The sequence below is a fragment of the Meriones unguiculatus genome, chromosome 8 (assembly GCF_030254825.1).
Source record: "Meriones unguiculatus strain TT.TT164.6M chromosome 8, Bangor_MerUng_6.1, whole genome shotgun sequence".
Classification (NCBI taxonomy): Eukaryota; Metazoa; Chordata; class Mammalia; order Rodentia; family Muridae; genus Meriones; species Meriones unguiculatus.
In genome coordinates, this window is record NC_083356.1 from 10484267 (window position 1) to 10501316 (window position 17050).

The 17050-nt window shown below is 38.5% G+C and overlaps 1 protein-coding gene across 3 annotated transcripts in view; it reads right to left on the reverse strand.

Annotated features, from left to right (window-relative positions):
* Positions 1-17050, reverse strand: part of Cntn1 (contactin 1) — a 311867-nt gene that overhangs the window by 193188 nt on the left and 101629 nt on the right. The window contains exon 1 of one of the 3 annotated variants that reach the window (XM_060388786.1): positions 11342-11730. The exons of the other annotated variants lie outside the window; for them this stretch is intronic. The gene's annotated coding sequence lies outside the window, so the exon portion shown is untranslated. Of the gene's footprint in view, positions 1-11341; positions 11731-17050 lie in introns of those variants that run through there. 3 annotated transcript variants of the gene reach the window in all.

Here is a 17050-nt window from a genome sequence, read left to right on the forward strand (position 1 = left end):
GGTTAAAATATGGCTTAATTAAAAATAACACTATTTGGCATTGATACTTTCCTGTAAAGGTCTCATCCAAATATATCTAGGCAAATATCAGCCATGCTTTTTCTTTAGCTGAGTATTCTGGCACAGATAATCACTTTTCTCAAAATGTTGGTTATTAGCACTACTTTTCTCAGGGATTCTCCATATACTGAAATTTTCAATTAATGCTGAAGCTATTTCCTTTTTTGATAGTCTTTCTATGTGACCCAAGAAGGTCTAAAGTTTCTAACCAGGCTCATCTCAAACTCATGGTCCTTCTACTCCAGCCTTTTGGATGCTGGTCCCAGACTTTATAACCAAGCCATTCAAATCAGGGCCAAGTCAGGCACAATTTTGGTCTAAATCTTTGCTTGTCTTGTGGTCTGTTTACTTTTTCACTTTTTATTTTTATATTAATTACAGTTTATTCACTTTGTATCCCAGCTTTAGCCCCCTCTCATATTCCCTTCTAATCCCACTCTTCCTCCCTCATCTCCTCCCCTCCCCCTCTCCAAATCCAAGGGGAGGTCCTCCTCCCCTTCCATCTCTACCTTATCAGGTCTCATCAGGACTGACTGCATTGTCTTCCTCTGTGGCCTGGCAAGGCTGCTCCCCCTGGGGACAGGGAGTCAAAGAGCTCACCACTGAGTTCATATCAGAGACAGTCCCTGTTCCCCTTACTAGGGAACCCATGTGGATACTGAGCTGCCATGGGCTACATCTGTGGAGGAGTTCCATGAATGGTCCTTGGTTGGAGTATCAGTCTCAGAAAAGACCCTTGTGCTCAAGTTTTTTGGTTCTGTTGCTCTTCTTGTGGACCTCCTCTCCTTCTTTTAATTAATTTCTATCTTATACTTTTTCCTTTAGGTATGGCGGGAGACAATGTGGATCGCATTCTGCCTCATAGCTGTTGTTATTATTTATACTTGCTTAATTGTAATCTAGTTAAGTGTAACTATTAAGAGTCCAGTGCATGAGTGAAGAGGATCTGAGAATCAGCATGGTAATAGAAAATACTTAACAACATTTGGTAGTATACAGGCAGTGCACAAATGCTAGGGACTGAGAAATAGGCAGAATGATGCTGTTCTAATGTAACTTAAAAACATGGTGACTAATAATAGTATCTTACTACTTTAGTCCTTTTGTTATGCAAGCTTCTATAAAGGAACAGAACTGATAGTATGACTATATATATATATATATTCATATGAATGTGTGTATGTGTGTGTGTGTGTATGTTTGTGTATATGTGTGCAGGTTCACATTAAAGGGTGATTTATATTACAGTGGCTTAGGCTATGCTCTGATTAGTACAACAATGGCTGTCTCTCAAAGGAAGAATCAAGGAAGAATCAAGAATCTGGTAGTTCTTCCAACCACAAGGCTGGGTGTCTCAGCCTGTCTTCAGTCTATGTTCAAATCTCAACAAAAGAATGCACCATCAATAGAATAGATGAGCTTGCCAACGAAAATGACATCAAGCATGGAAAAAAGCCAAGCCTTCCTTCTATATCCTTTTATGTGGGATTCCACCAAAATAAGTGGCCCAAATTTAAGGCTTGTCTTCCTACCTCAAATGACCCAATCAAGAAAATCCCTTACATGCCCAATTTCTTGGATGTTAGTTAACTCCAGATATAGTCAAGTTGACAACCAAGATTAGTTATTTACAATCTTTAACAATTCAGCCATAATTTCTTTTTTGTTAACATACCTACCCTACTTTGGATGAATAAAATATCTTTTTAAATTTTGAGGCCAATATTTTCGCATTAAAATTTTCAAATTGATGTATCAACAACCTCCATATTTATTCCAGGGACCAGAACTAGACATTTACAACATCGCTTTTTGATAAAAATTATGTTGCAAAAAATAATCACAGGTGGGAAAAGGTATGAAGATGTTGAGACACCGTGAGGTTGGTCTCCACAGATGCTGAAGCCTCTCCTCAGGGAAACTGGCCTCAGTGGTACAGCGGTCACATTTTTAGGTGTACTTAGCTCTAAGTACGTTCTAGCCCTTTCTCAGCTTGTACTCATACAGCTCTCAATCATGTGACACTATAGCCTTCCCATACATCATTCTGAAGCTACTTGAAAGCAGACATTTGTCACTGAAAAACTTCCACATTTACAAAATTCATCATACATTTGATAATACAATGGGTCGTTAATGTCTTCTAAAATGGCAGTGTGAGTTAAACAAATCATGCCTGAAAATTCACTGTAACGAGAACAGTTGATAGGATCTATTTTCCCATATGTGTTTATAGAGCACCTGCTATGTGTGTAAGGTGCTATGCTATGGGCATCCGATGAAGTGATGCCTTTTATGTTTGCTGTTGCAGGTGAACTGATCTAAGTAGTACACTTCCTGGCTAGCAACATGTTTGACCTGGAGAATGGAAAGTTGGAAAGGAGCTCTCCAAGAAAATTCCTGAGGGAAAGACATTAAAAAAGGTATTCTTACCAGCAAAACATATTTTAGAGGAATCGATAATTGATTAATGTGAACAGGACAGGAAAACCTAATTAATCAGGCTCCTTAGAGGTAGTCAGCTACACACACATATCAGATATTTTGCAAAATTGATGCATTTCTTCAAATGGCATCATGTTCTTTATCAACAAGCAGAATTTTCTACACTTGAGCAAAGTATCCTATCTTTACAGTTAGACTTTGTTTATGGAATACCTATTTTCTAATCATAATCTTGAGTTCCTCGGCTAACAAATACCTTGTTAAAAATAAAGTTTAACTTAGCACTAGCTTTTCTCCCTAAATTTTAGGTAAAATGAAAGAATGATAAACTTTTGACTAAAAATGATCCAGAATATTACTGGTAGATACATACACACACATTTGAAGGTTTCTCCAAAATGTCAGGGAAATTTAGAAGAGTTACATGGATGTGGAAGAGAAGCCTGAGTGTTTTAGTGCTGAACCCAGAACGTGGACTTGCTGTCTTTCAAGTTGTGTTCATTGAATATATGTCTACAAAGTGTGAATTTTTAATTCATTGACTATAATGAATAAACCATTATATAAATATTTTAAACTAATTTAACCATCTTTTAATTGCCACATTGAAAGAGCTTTTTGGATGATCAATAATGTTAGATTCAGCCATTCTGTTCTCACTGCACTGGTGACTGTATGTCTTTCTGAAAGCTGCAGTTGCCTAGTAAACTTTCTTTGCTTTTCTTGCGCTTTTCATTACACTTGGTTTGTCCATGGGTGTCAGTGAAATGCTTCTGTCTACAATGCAATTGGTAAGTGCCTTTTGATTGAAGGATTTAGTGATTCCTTTAATCTCAAAAGACACATGGTAACACAGGTTGATATGGTTTAGAAGCAGAAAGTCAGGAGATCAAGGCCCATCTGTACCATATCTTTGGGCCAACAAGATGGCTCAAAGACTAAAAGTGATTTGTGTGCAAGCCTAACTAGCCAAGTTCAATCCCTGGATCTCACAGCAGAAGGAATGTTCTACTTCTAAGGATTAACTTCTAACCTCCATTTGTACATACGTGCCTGCATCCACACACATCACACAGACACACACATAAATGAAGCTGCCCGATTACATTTCATAATTATCCCTGAGACACTGAAAAATAATGATGATTATTGTTCTAGACTCTGAAAGAACTCAGAGTTTACCCATACCTATTTTCTCCAAAGGTCTGCCATAGTACCTGGCCTTTATGGAGTTTTCCTTAAAAAGTTCCTTAGCTTAAGAAATTTGCTCCCAATTTTATTTATGAAAAAGTGTCCATGCTAAATTCATGTATGTGGAAAAAGGGAGGACCTCTCCAACCCCTAATGTTATTTAAAGGTCAGTTATAACGGTTATATTATGCCAAGCCTCTCCAGAGATACTACAGAAAATGGCATTTTTTATATTAATCTATAGTGACACTTATCAATAAAAGAAAATTTGCGTATGTTGCTCAACTGCCTAAGTGTTTGAAAGTAAGACTATTTCCTAGGATGTGGGTAGGTGGGGCTGAAGGCAGAAACAGAGCCAATAACAGACTCACTTTCTTTAGGTTAACAAACACAGCGCTATTGTCTCTCTCCCAGTAGACAGAGAGCATAAAGCATTTTGTAAGGATGATGCTGCATTCTCGGGTTCCATCCCCTTACAGCCTCTTTCTGAAAGAAATCAAACTTCTCATCCTTGTGGGCAGTTTCTTTCAGTGTTATTTTCCAGCCAGATCCTCACATATCAACATAATAATGGCTGCCAAAAGAACTCAAATTGCAGAAAGCACAAATCTTAGAAATAAAGTTAATTTTATATCCATGATAATTTTAGAGAGTAAATTTCCTCCACGGTAAAAATCTCTGAATTTTATAATAAAAATATTCACTGTGTAAGAACTTTTTTCCATTTAAAACATTTTTAAAGATTACGATGAAAGTCATTCAAGCACGTGATGAGTAGGTTTTTTTTTTTTTTTAATTTATTTGTTCTTGAACTGTAGTGCCCTCATACCACCCTTTGTCTTGTATTAATGGTCCATTTACCCGGCTTCTGGCTGCCTACTCACCCATGTCTTCAGTAGCTTCCCCTGTTCTCCACCAGCACCTTTTCTGCCAACTGATATATCATCCTCCATCTGTTGAAATTGCCGTGTTCTTTCTAGCATAATTCCACCTCCAGCTTTCCTCCCAGCCACCTACCTTGCTGTCCCTCCATCTGCTAGCACAATGAACATCTTTTCAACCTATTCCTAACCAAAAAATCATGTCAAGCTTTACATGTCAGCTTACCAAATGTTCCATTCTTAAAGGTCCAGTGAAATCACAGTTAACAACTTAGTACTCAGCCTCTTACAAATCAAGCACACATTTAGCACTGGAATTCGTCTACATCCTAAAATCACCATCATTTAAGAATGCCCACATTAAATGATGGTGCCTTGAACAATAGAGTGACTACCCTTCATAAAGACTAATGTTTATAATATTGTTTCTCAAAGTCCAACTCTCTGTGTGGTTCAATCTGTTACTTGTACATGGTTTATTTTCCAAAATTTTGTATTCGTTGTTTAGAGAAAACCTTTTCTTTAATACCACATCTTCACAATGGTTCAAAGTATTTCAATTGTATAAGCTTAGTGTGGCAGGAATAAGTTTTGATTAGGATATGTACTATAGCCATCTATAAGCTATCGAAGACATTATGTAAACAATGCTAGCATTTATCTCAAAATTTTGATACTTATATTGCATAAAGAATATATTTTTAGTGTTGACATCCTTACTTGATAAGTGTAGGCTTGCATTTCACCTAGTAGATGGAAGCACATTGGAAGTTAAGGAGTTCAAAGGAAAACTCTAAGAATTTTATACTTCATTACCTTCTCATAATTCTAAATTATTTACCCTTTATCAACTATGACTCTGAAACTAGTTAAGGTCATACTTATAGGAGGCCCACTCAGAATTTATCTTTTAATTTAAAATAATACTTTTATTAACAGGCACTTTGGTAAATGAAACACTTAACGTGCTGGGAGTATACTACCCTCATCATGCTAGATTGTACTCTAAGATGTGTTATGAGATGGTGTTTTCACATTGGCTTTGGACAGGCTTTATTACTTAGGTTTGATAATAATAGAAGATGTGGAAATGAGTGACCCTCATTGGTCACTGAAAAGATAACTTGCTATCCTCTCAGATACTAAAAGAAAAGAGCATTTCATACCAGGATTTACACAGATGCATGGAGAAGCAGAGCAAGTGAAGGGCTGTGTGTCTTTCAAGGGACCAAGAGAGATGACAGTTAGAGCTTAAGATAGACTAGTTTGATTTTAGTGGCCTTCCGGACCACAGAAACTAGTTATCTTCCCTCTTTCCCACTGGTAATGATGACCAGTGATTGATGCCCCAACCTATGAGCCACAAGAAAGAGAGTGTTATAGTATGGGTTCTGAGTTGGTTGATGTGCATTGGAAAAAGTTGAGTTCAGATTTACTAACTCTAGTTAACTGGCTAATTGTATGAGAGGCAGTCCCTTGGGGATCCTCAAAGTCTAATAATGAGAACACAAAGAATAAATGACTGACAACCAAGGAAGGTAAATGTTGAGAGTTATGTGATATGGATCAGAAGATTATTTGGCTTTAAATGTTTTCAGTGAGATTTTCAATGTTTGCAAGTACTAGGAATGTGCAAAATCCAGCCTTACACAGTATTCTGGCAGGAAAAGTTTAGCAACCCGCCCCATTATCACTCTTCTCAACTATCCCATCCCATCTTTGTCTCAGAACAGACACTTTGAACCTTTCCACTGATATTCTCATCAATACTCTACTACGAGGATCCACTTTAAAACTGGGAACGCGCGTCTTCACTTCTTTCGTGACTATTGCAACACACTTCTGGCAGAGAGTACATGGCACTTCCACTCTGAGTTTTTATTTACTTAATCCCACTGAAAGTCAAGTCCATCTTTTTTTTTTCCGCATATACAAAACAGAGACCACAATAGGTCTATTAAGTAAGTGCTTATCACACTAAATTGCCCTTGAGGAAAGGCATTAAGAAATTACAAAAATGGAGTGGAAAGGGGGTCAGTTGGTGAAATAGATACCAAGCTGTTTTTATAAGGCAGAAACTCCGGTCAGTTCTTTTTGTCTGCTTGCTTTTCATTTTTTGTGAGACAGGATCTCTATGTAGCCTGAAACTCAATGAGATCCATATGCCTCTGCCTCCCGACTAAAGGATTAAAGGCAGATATCAGTCCACACCTCAGTCAATTTATTTATTTATTTTATTTATTTTTTTATTTTATCAATTACATTTTATTAACTCTGTATCCCAGCCGTGTCCCGATCCCTCATTCCCTCCCAGTCCCTCCCTCCCTCCTTCATCTCCACTGTGCCCCTTTCCAAGTCCACTGATGGGGGGACCTCCTCCCCATTCATCTGATCCTGTTTTATTAGGTATCTTCAGGACTGGCTGCAAAGCCCTCCTCTGTGGCCTAACAGGACTGCTCCTCCCTTCGGGGGTGGGGAGACCAAAGAGCCAGTCATTGAGTTCCTGTTAGAAATAGTCCCTGTTCCCCTCACTTTGGGAAACCAATTGGTTACTGAGCTACCACAGGCTACATCTGAGTGGAGGTTCTAGGTTATATCCATACATGGTCCTTGGTTGAATGTCAGTCTCAGAAAAGACCCTGTGCCCAGATATATTTGGTCCTTGTGGAGCTCCTATCCTTTCCCCATCAGACTAACTCCCCTGCTTTCTTATGATTCCCTGTACTCTGCCAAAGGTTTGGTCATGAGTCTTTGCTTTGAAAACACTGCTAGTTAGAGTCTTTCCGATGCACTCAGTAGACTCCTGTCATACATTCAATGCACATCCCATCTGTCTTTCTAAACGAGGATTGATCATCTTACCCCATGTCCGCTCAATTGATTATCTTTTGTAGGTGTATAGATTTCATTATGTTTATCATATCTTATAGGTCTATATAAGTGAGTATATCCCATGTTTGTCTTTCTCCTTCTGGGATATTTCACTCAGAATGATCTTTTCTAGATCCCACCATTTGCCTGCAAATTTCATGATTTCCTCCTTTTTGATTGCTGAGTAGTATTCCATTGTATAAAATTACCACAATTTCTGTACCCATTCCACCGTTGATGGACATCTGGGTTGTTTCCAGGTTCTGGCTATTACAAATAGAGCTGCTATAAACATGGTTGAGCAAGTGTCCTTTTTGTGTACTTGAACAAACTTTGGGTATATACCTAGCAGTGGTATAGCTGAGTCTGGAGGAAGCACTATTCCTATTTGTCTTAGGAAGCGCCAGATAGCTTTCCAGAGTGGTTGTACCAGTTTACATTCCCACCAGCAGTGGAGGAGGGTTCCCCTTTCTCCACAACCTCTCCAGCATGTGTTATCGAACTCATTGGCACAGGAGACAACTTCCTGAACAGAACACCAACAGCACAGGCTCTAAGAGCAACAATCAATAAATGGGACCTCATGAAACTGAAAAGTTTCTGTAAAGCAAAGGATACCGTCATCAAAACAAAATGACTGCCTACAGATTGGGAAAGAATCTTCACTAACCCTTTATCAGACAGAGGACTAATATCCAGTATACACAAAGAACTAAAGAAGCTGAAAAGCAGCAATCCAAGTAATCCAATTAAAAAATGGGGAACAGAGCTAAACAGAGAATTCTCGACAGAGGAATATCGAATGGCAGAAAAACACTTAAAGAAATGCTCATCCTCATTAGCCATCAGGGAAATGCAAATCAAAACGATCCTGAGATATCACCTTACACCCATCAGAATGGCCAAGATGAAAAACTCAAGCGATAACACCTCAGTCAATTTAAAAGAGCATTTCTGGGGGCTGGAGAGGTGACTTTAAAGCTAAGATTCACTGCTATCCATAGGAACCATGTTCAGTTTATGGTATAGCATCTGGTGGCTTACAGTCATCTATTGCTAACATTAGCTCCAGCAGTCAATGCTTACTCTGGCCTCTGGAAGCGCGCACACACATGCATTACACACAATTACACATAATTAAGATGTAATAAAAGAAAATCTTAAAAGAAGAGTGCAGATGAAAAGTATTTCACATAGTATGCATTAAAAAAAATAGGGAACTATTCCTATCAATTTTCCAATGAGAGATAAAAGGAGGTGAAGTTTCTTCTTGACAGTCTTTGTTATAGCTTCCCACGAGGAAAGCTCTCTGTGGTTTTTGCAATGACAGAGCTCAGGACAGTCCACAGAATTCCCTATGGGAAACTTTATTGCTGTGAAAATAAGCTATTATTTAATCAATTTGTATGTATGTTAATGTTTGGGGAAATGAGAACAATGCCCATCTCCACATAAAGATTTCTATGTCTCTCAATTTTCCACAAGTGATCTAAAATGCCCCATAATCTTAGCTGAATTATCTTTATATGTGTGTGGGGGGGCTATTTTGCATTATACTAATGTTTTTCACATGTTCTAGTAAAATTTAATTGTATAGCTTTGAGAAGAACAGATTAAGAAATGAGAGAGAAAAGAAAACTTGTTATTCCCACAGATACTGAGAAAAGAGCACATCACCCTTGGCTCTTTCAAGACATGGGAAGTCTAGTTTGGAAGGTGGAAGAGAAAGTGTAGTTGTCTACTGAGATTTATTATTTATAAACTTGTAAGTTTATTACTTATAAACTTGTAAGTAATAAATCTCAACAGATTTATTACAGCGTGGGTCTATATCTATATCATAATTATTCCCTATAGGAAAACTTTCAAGTCTATCATTTTGAGGTTCATGTCACTTGATTTCTTATTCTACTAACAAATTTTTAGATGAACTATCAAACCTTATGTCAATGAACCATATTCAGAATACTGACACACTGATATTGAAAAAGTGTGATACATAAGGTTCCTAATTCTATCCATTTTCCTTTCAAACTCTGTATTTTATGTTTGGCTAACACATTCATTATTCTCTTTCCCCACTCCTTTTTGTGTTACATTATGTTCTTCAGTCTCCCTTGCCAACTATACCTACTATGATAATTATCTTGTCACTAAAATCACCAACCGACGTCATTTATATTAAGGTTGATATTAAACATTCTCATGAATTTGCTGGTTTCTCCCAAGCCATCATTCACAGAAATTAATCCTAACTGCTGCTGTCAGTGGGAACAGAATGCATCCTATTTCACGTTTCCTACTCATCGTGTAGGAACTAGGAACTACCTTTTATGTGGCCACCAGCATGTCGTATGTACTGTATTTGTCTTTTCCTTCAGCCAAATGCAACAAGTAGTAGCTTCATTACACTCACCACCCAGAATTTACTATGCATCCTGAGGCAATAGCATCACTAAGTTCTCCCCCGCCCTCCTTTCTTTTCTTAATTTTCTTTGGGATTCTAAGAGCCACCTTAGGCAGTAGGCATTTGAGATTGAACACTGTGACTCAGCATCAAGAGACCTCAATAGGCAGGTACTTCCCTCTTCCCCGTTTTCCTTCCCTCAAGGAAAACCCTACCTGGAGTTCCCTGGTGTAAGTGAACTAGATTCGTTCTATGGAGCAAACACATCAGGCAGTGCTGGCTGGCTGTGCCACACCAGGCTGCAGACAGAAGCCCAGGTGACGGAAGAACACTGGCAGAACTGTTTCACCCTGGGAAATGCTTAGGAAGTGGAGTGTCCAGCCTCTTCTCATTGTTGGAGATTTCTCTGTTTCTCAGAAAAATGATGCCCATTGTACAAAAACCCCTTTCTCTACTGTTAGTTACTGATAGATGGTTTAGTGAATATATTTTTAAAACTTAGTCTCAACAAATATGCTTTATACATATAGTATATCTTATATATTACGAGTTATAGCATATGTGTTTGCATATATATTCACTGATAATACAAATGTACTTGGGAAAGTATCCTTAAATTTTACAGTTCAAGTCCTTCACTGAATATTGACTGATGCTATTTACTTTAAAGAGACATTTAGGAATTTATATGCTGAAAATTTATTTGCACTTATGAACTGCCATATTTAGCAAGCAGCTTTAATTCACAGAGAGCATTTACCAATATAGTCATATAGTACTATGTGTTCAGTTCGCTGAGTTTTTGCGAATTTTCTTTGTCTCCTATAAAGGGAGTTCTATAACTGCCACACACTTAATTTTTAAAACACCGGAGAAAATAAGTATAATCTCCCAGTAAATTTTACAGTACTCCATTGATCCTGTCCTTTTCGAATAGCATGTTTTTAACAGTAGAGGAAAAGGCAGTGTAGGTAAAAGTCAAACAGTCTTGCTTCAACAAGGTCCTCCCTCAAGGACATGCTATTCCAAATCATCCCCTTTACTCACATCTGCTAAAAGAAATGCAAGGCATTTTTGAGGACGGCTTGGCACTGCTGTGCATTTTGGACGGGTTCACGTTTTAGCACAATTTGAAGCGGCGACATCAAGGTAAGAACCCGAGCTGGGCTCAGCCCCAGCCCTGCTGAAACTTCTCCGGCAGGAGGTGATTTTCACTTACTGATTCAGCTCACTCCCGGCCTGCCCCTCCCCAGTCTGCCCGCTCTCGTCTAAGTTCCTGCGCATTCTTGAAAAGCCTTTGCATGCAAAATAAATATTTCACAGCCGTACAGTCAGATAGATAAAATAACGACAGCTCTCCACACAATAATGGAGAGCCAGGTGAGGAGATCTGAGTCCGGATCACCTGCACTGCCGTCACCCTTTATCCCGACTCAGCACATTCTCCTTGGCAATTACCTAACGTACCAAAAAATGTTGGACTCACCATGTATTGAATCATCGGCCGATCTCGGTATAATGTCTGTTTCAGATTGTCCCTTTGAACAGACTCGGGGAGAGCTTATGGCACAATCGGCCGCCCTTCTGCAGCAGAAGGCAAGTTAAAAGGACCTCAAGCTGTGACCTCAGAGGCAGGCACAGCCGCTCCCATCCTTCAGCCAACCTTCTGCGAAGAACAGGTTATAAGACTGCAAAGCTGGAGCGCTACATGGCAATACTTTCAAATGAAGCCTTCTGGGCTGTAAGCTGAGAATTTACATCCCCGAACCCGGCTGGCTGGAGTCAATGCTGCTTCTATGCCTGAAAATATTAAGCATTTCACTGCAGTCACTTAATGCAAGAAACTATCTGAGGCGACTTCACAAACCCTGTCATTCTGTGCGAGGACTAAAGAATGAGCAGGGCATGCATAATTCATGCTTTGGAGTCTTCAATGCACTTCCTGCAGCCTGGGCTCTACCCAGTAATGGGCTATTGATCACCTCATCCCTAAGACAATCGGAGCTCCCTGATTGGTGTATTTCCACAAATAAAATTACAACCCAAATCATAGGCAGAAGTCTCCAGACCGGCTGCAGCCTCACAGGGAAGACATTCCCAGAGCCGAGATGACATCTGCAAGCTGCAGAACGTAGAAGCTGGGCTTTTTTGGGCAGAAGCTACAGAATCTGCTGTTTCCTTTTATTCAGAAAGGCATGCTTACTACAGAATTACACTGCGTGTTTCACATCAGCATAACACACAATATAACACACAGAGCTGTTTCCTTCTCTATCATTTCAGAGACATCAACAAGAACCTAAGCATTAAGAAAATACATACATAAAAGAGTCACGTGTAGGAGTAAAAATTAGGAGCCCTTTACCTGGCCTCTTTCAGTCACAGTTCTTAGAAGATACTTTCTAAAATAGTTAGCTTGTCATCTTAAGAATGTACAAAGGTTTTCTTTTTTATTACAAATTGTAGTGAAGAATTGGTTATCTGCATTAAATGCTCTAGACAGTACTTTTATTGTGGGTGTGTCAGTAGTTCTGGGATTTCTCTCTAAGAATTTAAGCTTCCAAGACCACAGTGTACAGTGTATACTGAGTACAGTGGCTCAAAAAAACAGCTATTCAACAAAATACACATTTAATTATGCTCATATTCATCAAAGACAGAAACAGGTCCTGGCGCTTTAAAATGTCATCATAGTGTTTGCAGAAAGACTATTGTGGGAAGTTTCTATGCAAATGTGTGCATCTCTTCATAGTGTGCCTCTACTCAAAGATGTCTGGACTAAAACTAGTTGACTTATGGCTTCTACACAAAAGGAGTGAACATCATGCTCTTGAAATCACTGTGAAATCACATCTTCCAAAGCCTTTTATACACACACAAACACACATGCAATTTCTATTCCAGTGCTACCACCCCTGATCCCTCAGAAAGCCATAGGGAGACTTCTTGGCTTGAGGGGAAAGATTCACTAGGAGAAGAACAACCATTCTCTCACCCAGCATGTTAGAGTGTGTAGAGCAATTGCCCGTTAGAGAAGCATGACTATGGTGGTCTTCAGCCAGTAAACCAACAGCAGATACCAGCATTAGGAGGTCGTGGAGGTACTGATGGCAACAGAGTTGCAGCGGAGAGGTGAGTTGAAAAATTCACTGTTTGTCTAAGGAGAATTGGCACGTAACTCATGGAGATTCTTCAAGACCAGTCTAGACGGCAGTGTAAGAAACTAATCACCCAGTTACTTTGGTGATAATACATTCTATACGCATAATATTGTCTTCTGCCCTGGGTAGTTTCTACTTTTATATTTATAGATTACTGCCAACCTAATGAAATTTAACCGAGTTACACAGTAGATCTTAAAATTTTTTTGCCTATTTCTCTGATAAACAATCTTTGCTGTGAAATGTACTTTTGAAAGGATTCAGGTATTTTTAAATGAACTTAGCAATTTATCAGAAGACACAATTTGTCATGAAAGATCATCTCATTTAAAATGGTAAAGGTTGGGGGGAGAGAAATGCCTCAGCAGTTAAGAGCACTGAATACTCTCCAAGAAAATCTGGGTTCAATTCTCAGAACCCACATTGCAGTTCACAACCATCTGTAATGCTAGATGCAAAGATCCAGGACCTCCTTCTGGACTCTGGGTGTGCCAGGCAAACAAAGAGTAAACAGGAAGACATGCAGGAAGAACACTTATACAAATTAAATAAAATAAATAAAACTTTTTTTATTTGATTTAGAGTAAATAAACCCCATAAGTAAAAAAATTGACAGTTTTGGAATATACTGAGTATGAGAATATTAGAGTGCTATCACACCAAGAATTTAAATTACTGATATACTATTCAGTAGCTATAAACGATATGATTCAATAGTATATGTCAAAATGTCTCAGATGAGCATTGGCTTGGTACATCTCTCTACAATGAGTAGAAAGTTTTGTCATGGACAATGAAGGTAAATGCATGTTTATCATGGTTTGGGTGAGAATTAAGCAAACGACCCAGAGCACAATGCTAAAAGGACACCAGTGAGCTCGACAACCCACCTTTATTGCTTCATCGGTGAGTTTTTATTAGTCTCGTGAAGTCACCTGGGAATTTAAATATTGTCATCACCTTATGCCACTTAACACAGTTTCTGATATGGTAAGGACCTTAAATTGTTACTGCCTTGCTTTTGAAGTCTTGATTTTATAAGAGAAGATTGGCAGGAAAAGACATTTCCATAGGGGATGAACACTGTGTGGACATGGAGAGAAGCAGGACATCATGGTGATCTTGAGAAAACTAGCTGTCAATGGTACGAGAGCAAGGAACAACATGAACATATTGGTGGTCTGAAAACTTGGGACACTACGGTTATATTGATGCTATGAGAAGTAGGACATCATAAACATATTGACGGTATAAGCAGGTGAGGCGTCGTGGGAATACTGATGTTATGAGAATATGGGACACCATAGGAATATCAATGATATTAAAATGTGGGATCTGGTGGCTACTGATGACATGAGAATGTAGAACAGCGTAAGAATATCAACAATATGAGAAGATGTGAGAGACAACGTAGAATATAGACGCTATGAGAATGTGGAATACTGGATATATTGACGCTATGAGAATTTGGGACGTTGTGGAGATATTGATGGTATAAGAAATGGGATACTATAGAACTAGCATCTTGAGATAAGACAAAATTATAGAAAATCTTATTTATAAAAATACTTTTTTAAAAAAGGCATATGTTAACATTCTGGATATACAGGCCATTTATATAATATGTAGTTCTTTGGTGATATTGTGTAGAGAAAGGGGTATATAAGTCTTAAAGAGAACAAAATGATCAGATTCTTGTGAAGGGAAGAACACAGGGTGCAACAAACATACGTAATTTGTGTGTTTAGTTGGCTGCTATTTGAAATCCAACCGAAAGTGATAAGGACCTGTGACACATCTAGGGACTTGCTGATGAGGAAATTGTTGAGTTGCTTTAACTTCAGAATAAGTAGTTCTAAGCAGGTTATAAGTTGGGAAGAGCCATCAAAGATGTTTATGGTTGCAATTTGTCTTTCTGCCCTTACCTATGATCCACTCATAAAGTACATAAAGGTATAAAATGAAAATCTGTTGGTTCCAGAAGGCCATAGTGAAACAGGAGTATAATGTTAGACATAGCAAAGAAGAACTAAACTACAAAGCAAAATAGGTGGCAATGACCTGGACATACACATTTCCTGTGGACAAATTGGTAGTGTGGATAGACTCATTAATTAGGGTGATAGACAACCAGGACTACCCATCTTGTGGAAATTGTTTCACAGATAAAAACGTACAAGAAAAATGAGGAGGGTGAAGCCTGAGGTGCTGATAAGCCATGCCCATAAGAGCTCTTATCAGCATCCTCACAGAGTGACAAATAGCTGAGTACGCGCTGCTGCTCCGTAACATACATATTATACCAAAAGCGAAGTAATAATTCCTTCACCTTATTCTGATCATAAGAAAGTCTTGGTCAGTTAAGCAGCATTTATTTTCATTTTATTAATAATGACTTGTGGCCAAAGATAAAAGTGGTCGATTTACATAATGTATGATAATATTGTACGTTGCTAGAGACATACACAGGTAAGTAGAAATTATAAAGAAAAGTTAAATAATCACATAAATATTCAATTCCAGATATAGTTACTTATGAGGAGATAAAAGGACAGTAGGATGGAAGATCATACTCAGTGCTCAAAGGACACTTCTTACAGACAGTTTAGAAACCTAAATATTTTCCACAATGATAACTGTTATAAAAAGTGAGGGCAAGGAAATGTGGAAAGAACACATACAAGCTTTTAAACTGGAGTCCTTTTCCTATGTTTTTTTACTTCCTTTTCAATGACAATAACTGGGTGGGGGGGTATTCCAAATCACATTTGTTCTATTAAGCACAAAGAAAAAAAAAGGTAGAAAACAATCTCATGCCTGCAGGGTTGGCTCAGCAATTTGGAGCACCCGCCGTTCTTGTAGAGGAGCCAGGATACGTTCCCAGCACCAAGATCATAGCTTAAGACTCTCCGGTGCAAAACTCTATTTCCAGGGGATCCGGTGCCTTCCCCTGGCCTCCATGGGCACCAAGCATGCACACAGTACGCTTACATACACCCAGGGAGACCATCCATACACATGAAATAAAAGCCAATCTTTTTTAAAAACAAAAGAAGGGTTTCCATTCAAGAAAGTAGAAACTCGGGTATAGAGAAAAGGTCCATCAGAAGTCTCAAAACTGAGACACAGCACACCGTTCAGACAACACTAATTCCTAGCTCTACTAAAAGCAGCTTTCCTCCAATACTTAAATTTTCTCTCAGACAGCAGTGTACCCAAATAATTTTCTTAGTTTAATAAAAAAATGACCTAATTGTAATTCATGTAAAACATGCTCCTCCAAACCCTACCATTAGTTACAATATAATTAAAACTGCAACTTAGAGTATCTTAAGTTTGTAAAACTATTGTCGGTAATTACAACAATCCCTATTTAACCATACTTAGTAACGATACTAAAAGAAGCATCTTTTCCTTGAGGAGGCTAAATGCTCTTAAGTTAATGCATGAGTAACTCCAAGTCAGTAGATACAGGAAGCTGTGGAGCCCCTGGAGAGCCACTGAACAGTCTTGGGTACAAACCAGCCTGCCTTTCTAAAGGCACATCGGCAAAATGCTGGGAAATTATAGCTCACTAACCTTCTCTGGGAGCAAATTCAAACATTTTAAATTTTGTTGAGTCAAAATGAACGTTCGATTCTAGACAAATTAGACCTACGTCATTATGTTAGACCTACCTCACTATATGCCTACTGTTTCTAAGACGTGGTAAATATCTGCATATTCTTAACTTCTTTAGGATTTTTGTGCTGTCGAAAAGTGTTCCTAAACCATGAATAACTTAAGAATAGCTAGTGGATAACTATATTAGTAAGATGTCAGAATAGGAGGCTACAGGCTTATTTCTCCCTCCATTACAACACAATTAGAGATTCAGAAATAGCAATGCAAGGCATCCAACTAATAATCTACAAAAAGTGTAGCAAAGAACAGAGGACAATTTCACAAGAGTTGTTGGTGTGTAGCACAGCTCTGGCATCTAGAGACTCTTCCAACAATGGGGAATTAACATCAGCGATGCATAGGGTACCACC